This window comes from Dermacentor silvarum, chromosome 2, assembly GCF_013339745.2.
Source record: "Dermacentor silvarum isolate Dsil-2018 chromosome 2, BIME_Dsil_1.4, whole genome shotgun sequence".
In the NCBI taxonomy this organism is placed as follows: domain Eukaryota; kingdom Metazoa; phylum Arthropoda; class Arachnida; order Ixodida; family Ixodidae; genus Dermacentor; species Dermacentor silvarum.
Genome location: NC_051155.1, coordinates 14,853,074 through 14,864,120, shown reverse-complemented (window position 1 = coordinate 14,864,120; position 11,047 = coordinate 14,853,074). Strand labels below are relative to the sequence as shown.

At 50.3% G+C, this 11,047-nt stretch overlaps 1 pseudogene; it reads right to left on the bottom strand.

The window, feature by feature from the left end:
* Positions 1-449: 449 nt before the first annotated feature.
* Positions 450-11,047, bottom strand: part of LOC119439911 (uncharacterized) — a 55,633-nt pseudogene continuing 45,035 nt past the window's right edge.

Genomic DNA, 11,047 nt, shown 5'->3' with positions numbered 1-11,047 from the left:
GGGGAGAATGCTGACGTCAGCTCCTGTATCGATTAGGAACCGTTGTCCCGTAACTCAGTCCGTCACGTAGAAAAGGCAACTTGTGTGTTGGGCCGGACCACTCGTCGCCGTTAGAGGTCGGCCGGCCTGTTTACCTGCCAAGCGCAGGGATGCCGACAGTGATGAGCGTCGTTTCCAAAACGGCGGTGGTAGTAGCAAGCGCCAGACGTTGTAGTTGATGTTTCATCACGGGTGCCCGTGCGTCTTGATTTGCTGGATCTACGGCTGCATGGGCGATGAGATGACGTGCGGCGATGTTCAGCTCCACAGCTGATGCGTTCCACGCGCTCACACAAGGAGTAGATTGCGCTGCTGAAGAGCAGGGAAGGGTTCGCAGGGCGGTTGTATTGTCACCCGGAGACGATGTCGTGGCTGCGATGGTTGGGGCATAGCCTCCTATATTAAAAAATTTAGGAGGCTATGGTTGGGGTGACTACTTCCATGACTTTGTCGGCCAAAGCGGCAAGTCCGGTAAGATCCATGGTAGAGGCTGTCGCCAGGACCATCTGCACGTTAGCAGGGAGTCGTTGCAAAAACAATTCGCGCAACAACGCGGCGTCGATGGATCTCGCGTTGTTTCCATCCGAGCAGCTGCCTTATTCGGCGAAGTTGACTAGGGCGTCGGTCGCCGAGTTCTTCAGCGGACATGAGCTGCTGGATGCGAGAACGCTGTGAAGCTGCTGTGCGCTGTAGCAGGGCTGTCTTGAGATCGTCATAGGTGGCGGTAGACAATGGGGCGTTCAACAAATCTGCTACTTCGTCGATAGCGGCGGGCGAGAGCGCTGCAACGGCGTAATGAAACTTTGAGGCTTGAGTGCGGATACCAGCGATTTGAAATTGCGATTCGGCCTGAATAAACCACTCCGAAGGATGCTGGTCCCAGTACTGTGGGAGGCGGACGGCGATGGCTGAGCAGGAGGGCTCACCGCGTTCGTCGGAAGGGTTCTGGCCTTGAGCTCTCGTAGCGTTGGTCTGGTCCATGGTCGTCTCTACCTCAGGAGCGTATGGTAGTATCACATCCGGGTCACCCAACTGTGGCGACCAGCGACCACGTAGACCAGTAAAATCTAGGGTTCTCGCGGGAGAGGAAAAAAAATCACTCCATCTCCCGCTAAAGGGAACCATGTGTGGATGCGAAGCAGCGGGGAGATGGTTAGCTTGAGCGGGAGATGGTTTCCCGTCCCATGTCAAGGTATATGTACTCGCCACAGAGTCAACGAGCGTTCTGCCGCCGTCGTGGCGGCTCCAAGTTTTATCTCCCTGGTGACGTCACGGCCAAGCTGTGGCTGGTAGAAACCTGCCGAGCCGACGCCAGAGGCGCCTGCTGCATTCACGGACACCGCGAGCGTTCGGCGCGAACGCGGGGACACGGAGAAACGTGGGCGGCGTCGGCAGCAGCTCTGCATGCGTGTTGCCTCGTTGGTGCTGCTGCAATTTCTCGCCATTTGTTGCGTAATCCGGAGAGGAGAGGAGCGTCGGAGAGGAGAGGAGGAATGCCGAGAGGCGAGGAGATGAGACAAGGAGAGGAGAGGAGAGGGAGGAGGATGCGCATGCGCAGTAGGGGTGTGGACGCCGCACGGCGGATGGATGGACTGAGGGAGTGACATAGCCCCGGCCATAAGATACTTCGCATCTAAAACCGACACCCGCATTTTAGATGCGGAGAATCTTATAGCGGCGGCCTGTTCCGCGTCGTCGTTGGCGTCGGCGTCGGCGTCCGTCCGCACCTCTCCTCATTCTCTCCACGCCAGCTGTGCGATAACGCCTCTCTCCCCCTCTCCACGCCATCTGTTCGATAACGCGCTTCTCCCTCCGTGTCTTCATCCGCCACCTGTGCGATGGCGCGCGCATGCGCGCCTCTCTCTCTCCTCCTCCTCTCCGCACCAGGTGCTTATATAAACCCGGTGCATGCGCCGCTGCCTCAGTTGCTGCTTCGGTTTAGTCATGCTGCGCCGTCCGATGCGCTGAATGGACGCCAACGAATCTGTCAATGAACTGTCTGGCACATCTTCAAACAGCAGCAGCCAGTTCATTAACAGAACCACGAGCACCTCTGAAGACAAGGCTGCGCAGCGAAGAGCTCGCGACGCAGAACGTAAACGTCAGCGACGCGCAGCGGATCCAGATTCAGTTCGCCAACGCGAAGCCGCTTCGAAACGTCAGCGTCGAGCAGCGGATTCCACACTTCGAGAACGCGAAGCCGCTTCGAAACGTCAACGTCGAGCAGTGGATCCTGAGCTTCGAGAACGGGAAGCAGCGTTGGTTCGTGAACGTCGAGCCACAGAACCTGAGGTTCGGGACCGTGAAGTTCAACGTAAACATACGAAGCGAGCGGCGGAACCCGACCTTCGAGAACGTGAAGCCGCGTTGGTTCGTGAACGTCGAGCAGCGGATCCTGAGCTTCGGCAACGTGAAGGAGCGTCGGTTCGAGAACGTCGAGCAGCAGCACGGCGTTCACGCGATGTGATGGTGACCAACGCAAGTTAACACGTAATAAAAACGTAATAACACCAAGTTAACAACGTTAATAACACCGGAATAACAACGTGATTAACGCCGTTATAACCACCGCGATGCTCCACATCAGCCCATGGTTCCCCTCGGGAAGATGTGTGTGTGTGAGTCAACTGTAATAAATATCCGGCAAATTGATGGCCTGGGTCTAGGCCGCAGCAGAGAGACCCTGTCTCTCGGTAGCTTCCCGGGCTTGCTGGATGGCCCAAAGTTGGTCCTGAAGATCAGAGCTAGTCAGTGCGGTTCTCCACCGCGCCCTTAGTTCATCCGGGGGGACTGCAATTCTCCTCTGAACTATTTCACAATCCCAGAGTATGTGTTCTAGGGTGGCTACTCTGTCATTACATAACTTACATTTGGCCTGAGGGTATAAATCTGGAAACATGCGGTTAAGATGTACCGGGTTCGTGTAAGTTCTGGTTTGAAGTCGCCTCCAGTCAACCGCCTGAGACCTGTTTAATTTTTGGTTAGGAGGTGGATATATACACCTCGACTTTCTGTAGAATTGGGTAATGGCATTGAATGAGAAAAGTCTAGCCCTATCCATCCGTTCCATCTCCTCCTCGGCCAGAGCCCCCCTTAGTCGGGCGCGGTTAGTGAGTCCTCGCGCAACACGATGGGCAGACTCGTAAAGGTTTGGGTTGGCAGTGGATTCGCAGTCTGTATGGGCTGGAAACCAGATGATTTCCTTGTCGTAACATTCCTCAGATGATATAAGTTTGGTTTCACTGTTTAGAATTTTTGCAGCTTCAGCTGATATCCGTCCTCTGGCATAATTTCGTATAGCCGATTGAGAGTCGCTAATAATGTATCTATATTTGGGAGAAGCGATAGCCAGAACGATGGCAACCTCCTCCGCAACCTCAGAGACAGTGGTTTTGATTGAACACGTGCGTACGCTTTCTTGCTTTGTATTAATTGCTACTGCTGTAAATGCTAGGTGATTTGAATATTCCGCGGCGTCCACGAACAGCGCTTCCTCATCATTGCCATAGACTTTAAGTAGAGTTTTAGCTCTGCTCGTTCTCCTGCCCTGATTGAATTCCGGGTGCATATTTTTGGGTAAATTGGGGATTTTAATCCTGCTCCTGATCTCTCTGGTCAACGCAACCTTCGGTCCTTGCTGGTTATGGTAATTTATTCGTAATTTGTCGAGTATACTTCTGCCAGTCCGGCTGCTGGCGAGTCTTTCCAGCTGAGCTATCTGCTGAGCTTCGATCAATTCTTCTAAGGTGTTATGCATGCCCAGCTGCATTAATCTCTCTGTACTGGTGCTGTCGGGCAAGCCTAGGGCCTGCTTAAAAGCTTTCCTTATGAGTGTATTGATTTTGTTCTTTTCTGCCGTGTACCAGTTAAGGTACGCAGCTACGTAAATGATGTGGCTTATCGCAAAAGATTGAATGAGCCTAACAATGCTAGCCTCTTTCATTCCCTGATACTTGTTCGTGATTCTCCTAATCAGCCTAATAGCGTTAGTGACCTTGGTCCCGAGCTTTCTAAAGGTTTCGCCGTTAGTTCCTTTAGACTCAATATTGAGTCCCAGGACCCTAATTTGTTCAACGATGGGGATGGCCCCGCCATTCTTTGTACGAATGTGTATCTCTTCGTACTCTCTCTCTTTGATGTACCTCTTGGGCGGCCTGCCCTTGAGGGTGGGTCTGTAAAGGAGAAGCTCTGATTTCTCTGGGGAGCATTCAAGCCCCGTGCCTGTAAGGTACTCCTCTACTTTACATACCACTTCCTGTAATTTCTGTTCTATCTCTCCATCACTGCCTTGCGAGATCCATATGGTAATGTCATCCGCGGACAAGGAGTGATTGATGCCTTCGATGTCTTCGAGCTTTTCCGGCAATCCTATCATAATGAGGTTAAAGAGCATGGGCGATATCACGGAGCCCTGAGGCGTACCCAAACTGCCCATGTCCCTCACCTCTGACTTGAGTTCCCCCATCGTGAGGGTAGCCTTCCTATTCGTTAGGAAGTCTCGGATGTAATTGTACGCCCTTTCTCCGAGGTTTAGGTGGCTGACCTGACTGAGTATGGCCTAATGTGCTGCTTTGTCGAATGCTTTCTTGAGATCCAACCCTAATATAGCTCTGGTGGACCTCGTTTTACTGTCTAGTATTTGATGCTTGATTTGCAGCATAACGTCCTGAGTAGAGACACCAGCCCGAAAGCCCAACATGGTATTTGGATATATTTCGTTTTCTTCCAGGTAATTCTTTACTCTGATAAGGAATGCGTGCTCCATAAGCTTTCCTGCGCAAGAGGTGAGAGATATGGGCCGCAGATTTAAAATATTAATTGGTTTGCCAGGTTTGGGAATAAGTATGACCTGGGCTTCCTTCCACTGTTGTTGTATAGTCCAGCATTCGTTTATGTATTTCGTGATATTCTCTATTGCCTGATCATCCAGGTTTTTTAGCATCTTGTTATTAATCCTGTCTGGTCCCGGGGCAGATTTCGTATTGAGTTTTTGCAGCACTGCTCTAATCTCTTGTGTAGTGAAGTCCTCATCCAAGGACACATTAGGCTTTCCTTTAAATCGCCCATGCTCGACTATTGGATTGGAGGGAAGGTATATAGCGCTTGCCTCGGCGATGAGTTCATCTTCCTTCCCTTTGTGTTCGTGCATAAGTTTTCGCAAGTTATGTTTTTGAGATATTTTTTGATTATCTGGATCTAGCAGGTATTTGAGTATACGCCACGTCTGGCCAGCAAAAATCTGACCATCCATAGCATTGCAGAACTCATCCCATTGCTGTTTGCATAACTGTTTGCTATGCTCTTCAATCTTTTTGTTTAACTCAGCTATTCGCTTACGTAGACTCCTATTGTACTTTTGTTGACGCCATCTATGTTGTAAAGACTGTTTCGCCTCCCACATATGTGCGAGACGACTATCAATCTTCTCTACCGGTTGGTCCGGCGTGATAGTGTGAGTGGCTACGCCTACGTCTTTGCTGACGTCTCTAGCCCACTGTTTATGTTTTCGATCGGCTCTTGCTTCCTGTCGTCTCTTATTTTGCGAAACTTATCCCAGTCGATCCATTTAACGGCTTTATTATTTCCGACATCTACGGTTTCTTCGATCTTGATTTCTATAATTCTATGATCACTCCCAAGGTCTTCGAAGGTGTTTCTCCATTTGACGGTTACCACCTTGTTAACGATTGTTAGATCCGGTGTGGTATCTCTGTTGAGCCCGGTCCCTATACGTGTAGGGGAGGCGGGCTAATTTACGAGCGTTAACTCTGTATCTTGAATGTCTTGCCATAGCATTTTGCCTTTTACTCTCGTATAACCATACCCCCAGGCACCGTGCGGGGCATTGAAATCTCCCCCTATGATCAGAGGACTAGTCCCTGCCATCACCACAGCCTTTCTAAAGAGAGTTATGAAGCGCTGTCTTTTTTGGGTTGGATTACTATATAAATTTAGAATAAATATACTTGAGGATTTCCTCCATCTGGGGAGGAGCTCTATTAGCACGTGTTCAATGTCTGAGATTTGGGTTTCATGTCGAATCACCACTAGCCCTTTCCTCACTAGTGTAGTTAATGTTCTGTTATTCCCATTCGGGGGCCCGATAGCTTGATATGCCGGCTTTTTCGCCAGTCCATGTGTTTCCTGAAGAATCATAACGTCCGGTTTAGTCTTGTTTCTAAGGTATTGTTGCAGTACGGCCTTTTTGGATTCGTAGCTCCTGCAATTCCACTGCCATATGATAAGGTCCCTTTTCTCACGCTTTCCCATCTTACGGTGGGGTTACAGCGGAGGGTGGCGGAAGGAAGGAGGGTGCTCTTAAAACAATGTTAGAAGGGCTGGAATTCCCAACTGTTTGTAAATTTTGTAGATTCACTGCCGAGCTGATCGCAGGAGTGTTGTTGATTGGAGGCGATGGGGTTCTTCTCGGGATAAGTTCTGTTATCCTAGTATTAATTTCAGCCCTATTGGCCTCCATTTTATCTAGCCTGCTCAAGATCACCGAGATTGCCAGCGAAAGATTGCTAGTAGCTTCTGCTTGTTCCTTAGCCGCCTTCTGCTGATCGGAAATTGCCTGGTTGAAGTTCTGGGTTTGAACCATAGCTGTGTCCCTGGTCACCTTTCTCTTGGGTGGAGGTGGAGTATTATCCTCTTCCATTCTAGTTTCTGGAATTACCTCCCGTCTCCCGGGGCTCGGGGATCGCGTTTCTTTGTTTGCCTGATTTTTGTCCCTCTGACAGACAAACAACCTCGTCCATTGCATTATCTTCAGAGACCGACGACAGCAGCCAGGAGAATCTTTTCAAGATTTCGTGACTTCACTTCATCGCTTGACTCCAGCCTGCTTGTTCGGCGCTTGGCACGCCGAGTCGCTGCAAGGAGTCGCGTCAACGAGAATACGTGAGATACTTCTCTACGCTGGACCATCGTTGACGCTCAAGAAAGCGGAAGAAATTGGGCGAAGCGTTGAACGAGTTCACAAGGTACTTAAAGTTTTTACCGGATCTACAGTACAGCACTTCTCAGCGGCAAGGTGGCGTCACCCACCATCGCTTTCCTCGCCCCGGTACTCAAGCTGGCGGTCCGCGCCAAGCGATTCGACCAGACGAGTCCAAGATGGCGCGCGACGACATGGCGGAAAGTCGCGATCTGGGGAAGCCGACGAACATGGCGCTCGGCAAGAATTTTTCAAGCCGAGTCAAGACGCCACTGTCTATTGCTACCGGTGTGGATCAACGCAGCGCATAGCGTCCGATCCAGGCTGTCCGGCTACGTACGTTACCTGCAGCACGTGCAAACAAGTGGGACATTATGCAAAAGTTTGCCGCTCACGGAACCGAACGCATCGCGCGTCTCCAGCCAGAGCTCAGCTTGTTTCTTCTTCTGCTAAAACAGATTCGGCAAATACAGTTTCTTCAGTGCTGATAATACGAGCACCAAATGTCCCTCCGGCAACAATTTTCGCCGAATTTCTCATCGGGAATACTTCAATCAAGCTTCTTGTGGAAACCGGAGCTACTGTCTCGTTGATGAAGAGCGCTACGTACGAAGAACATTTCATGGTCTTCCCATTATCTGCTTGAAGTCTCCGAGTCAAGAACTATCCCAACAAGAAATTTTGAATTCAGGACATTTTTCAGGTGCATGGGCGCTGGCACGAAATCGAGCCCGAGTTCGCAATGGTCGCGCCGAAATGCCTTTTCGAGCATGAAATAGACATTACAGACAAAATCCAGAATGATTCCGGGCGCCGGTGGTTGTTTTGGGCGGCGGTGCATGACTGCAAGAAATCATATCGGGGCCCCCCTGGCTACGCCCCTGTAACCAGGGTCAGGGTCCAGAGTTCACCGTATGATCTCTTCCTATGCATTTTCTCAGCCTTACGCCAGGATAAATGTGTAGCCGAAATGGTCGCTCACATACCTTACAGCGTCGTACGAGCGCGAGGAGCAAGCAGTGCTTTGCGTAGATTAAAAGGAAAGCAAGTGCGGTCAACCGAATACGTGATTGCACATCGCGCGTCTTTAGTTGAGGCTATATTCTGACAGCAAATTACTGCACACCTCCCTATGACAGCTTCCATTTCCTGGCACCTGCTACAGCACCACCAAGCGCGACCGCGCTGGCCCGTTACTTGCAAAGCAGACAGTGCCCGTGACTAAGCGTCTTTTTACGGTGATAGGGCTCCCAACTTCAAGTTTGCTGATAGACGTCAGCGCCACTCCTTCCCCTAGCGGATAACGGCGTCCCCATGTATTAGCCCGCCGGCAACGCGAGGCGCTCTAGGTGCTGGCGAACTTTGCAAGATTTCTCCTCGCGTCACCGTTGTTTCCCGATGGTATGGCCATCGGGCAGCCAAGGTACCAGGTGCTGTTGCGTGCTCAACTATCAGCAGTGACAAATATCCGGGGCCTGCATCTGCCTGTCAAGTCCTACAGTTTCCCGGGTAAATCGTATGAAAAGGAACGCAGGCAGGCATGGATAGCCACGGTCCGCAGAATCAAGTAAGTCGGAATGCGAAAGCTTGCCGTTTTACTTGGTGTTTGGAATTATTACCGGCAGCATTGTTGCTGCGCCTTGTAGCTCAATGATGAAAGTTTGCTCGTGACGACGAGAATGTCGCTGCAGCTCTACTTAGACTAAAGTAATTGGAACCTGGAAAATACCGCAGCCCTTTTCTCTTCGCCGCCACGCTGCCGATTGGCCAGTTGAAGTCAGGGGATCACTTTTTGCCATAGATGGTCGGAGCCGCACCGCATCGGGCAAGCAGAGAAAGGCATGGCTCGCACACACCGCGGGTATGATCTATCGAGGAGGTCGGATTTTGCATTTTGTGTAATTTAGGGTATATGAAACTTTCGTAGACTTAAAAGAAAACGACAGGAAATATCCGGGTGCTTCGCTTTCGGGGGTAGCGGTCGCCGAGAGTCCGGGAAAGCGCTTTTCGCGATATCAATTAAGCGGAGAGAGCGGCAGCAAGCGTCGTGCTATCTGTCTGCGCCGATTGAGGTGCGACAAATTCGCTCCCACTAGGCGAATTTGATGATATCGCAAAGCTAAGAAGATTAGCGGTATTATCAAACTGCCTAAATGCCATAATGGGATCTAGAAACGCCTTCAGTTGTTTGTTTGAAGAGTGCGGTTTGCCTTGCGCAAATGAAGCGAGGAGATGCTCAGAAATATACAGAACGGAGTAAAATGTGGCTCGAAGAGCGTCGGAATGCGGGCGGCTGTCAGACATCGTTTATAAGTGTGGATGTAATCGCTTTCTAACGTGGCTACTCATTTACACGCGCGCGAAATGATTGATACAGATCGACTTCTACGAAAATAAACGGTCCCTGACACCGGTACAAGAAAAGGGGTGCTAAAACAGTTATCCAGGTCACTTTCGCGTTGTTTTAAGCAGTAATAAAACAACACACCAGAAAAAGTATACTTCAATATTCGACATATAAACGTCGACAGATCTTTGTTGAAGTGGCTTTCTCACAACATTGTGTTGTCAAATATAACATAATGTTGTGAGAAAGCCGTTTTAGAAAAACCTTTTAGCACCCCTTCTCTTGCACCGGTGTCAGGGACCGTTTATTTTCGCAGAAGTCGATCTCTATCAATCATTTCGAGCGCGTGTAAATGAGTAGCCACGTTAGAAAGCGATTACATCCACACTTATAAACGATGACTGGCAGCACTTGATACCTAATCAGCCTATAAAATCATGTGTGACAAACGAGCATCGGGTTCGCTTTACATTTAGAACGGGTGGCGCACCGTTGAATGTATCACTTTCCGAGTACATGTAATTTATAGCGTATCTAAGCGAAAGACGGTTTTGTTTGTGGATTTCACAGGGCCCACTGCGACAACCATCGCGCCGTTCTTCGCTGTAGCAAGCCTAGAATATTCGAGGAAGAGCCGCTCGCGTTTTCTGCAATGCGTCAAATATCTACGAGTTAGCTACGAAGGTAAAACAGTCAGTGTATACAAAACCGAAGTTCACGTAGGCCTGCGACGTATAGAATGCTTAAAACACGAGTAATGTTGCCTAATTATGCAATTAAGTAATTTAGTTTGCTCCTTGGATAGCTTCCCAACGAGCACAAAGTTATCGGGAAGGAAAACAAACGAAAGGACGGCCGCTCCAGCGCCCGTCCCGTCGCTGGTCTCGCATCATGCAATTTGGCACCAGAATCTTCCGATCGTACTTATCAGTACTGCTTCGCACGTGTAGTAGATGCACCATCTCATATTTTATGCAAAGAACGATGAAATGTGTCCATTTGCGATAATATTGTTACAACGCTGGGAACAAGGTGGAAGAAGAAGGGCACGTGCTGGTGTCGGAAGACAACAACGTTAGGGACTTGCCTGCGCTGCCTGTCTCTTGTAATATCAGCTGTAAATAGATTTCACTGTTACTTTCATCCTTCTGTCACATTTTGGTGGAGGTGCGGGGTACATCTCATGCGAGACGGAGGTCCGAAGCGGACGTAGCCTGGCCGTTACCACCATGCCGACTGACGAAGCGGCTACAACGGCGACCACAACGGCGCCCACCATGCCAACCGTCATCTTGGCTCAGCCCCGCGACCCTGGCACGTTTACGGGGACCGACAACCTGGACGTCGAAGATTGGCTCCGGCTGTACGAGCGTGTCAGCGAAAGTAACAGGTGGGACCAGACCGTTATGTTAGCCAATCTGATCTACTACTTGAACGGCACGGCAAGGGTCTGGTTTCCGACACACGAAGAGGAGCTAACGAGTTGGAAGCAATGTAAGAAAAAGCTCTGCGACCTTTTCGGGAGGACAGTTGGGCGACAACGAGTCGCGAAGAGGGAACTCGGAACTCGCGCCCAGCCGTCAACTGAGTCATACGTGACGTATATTCACGACGTTCTTGCCCTTTGCCGCAAGGTGGACGAGCGAATGCCGGAAGATGAAAAGGTGAACCATGTGCTGAAGGGCATAGCTGACGATGCCTTTAACCTACTCGTGTACAAGAAC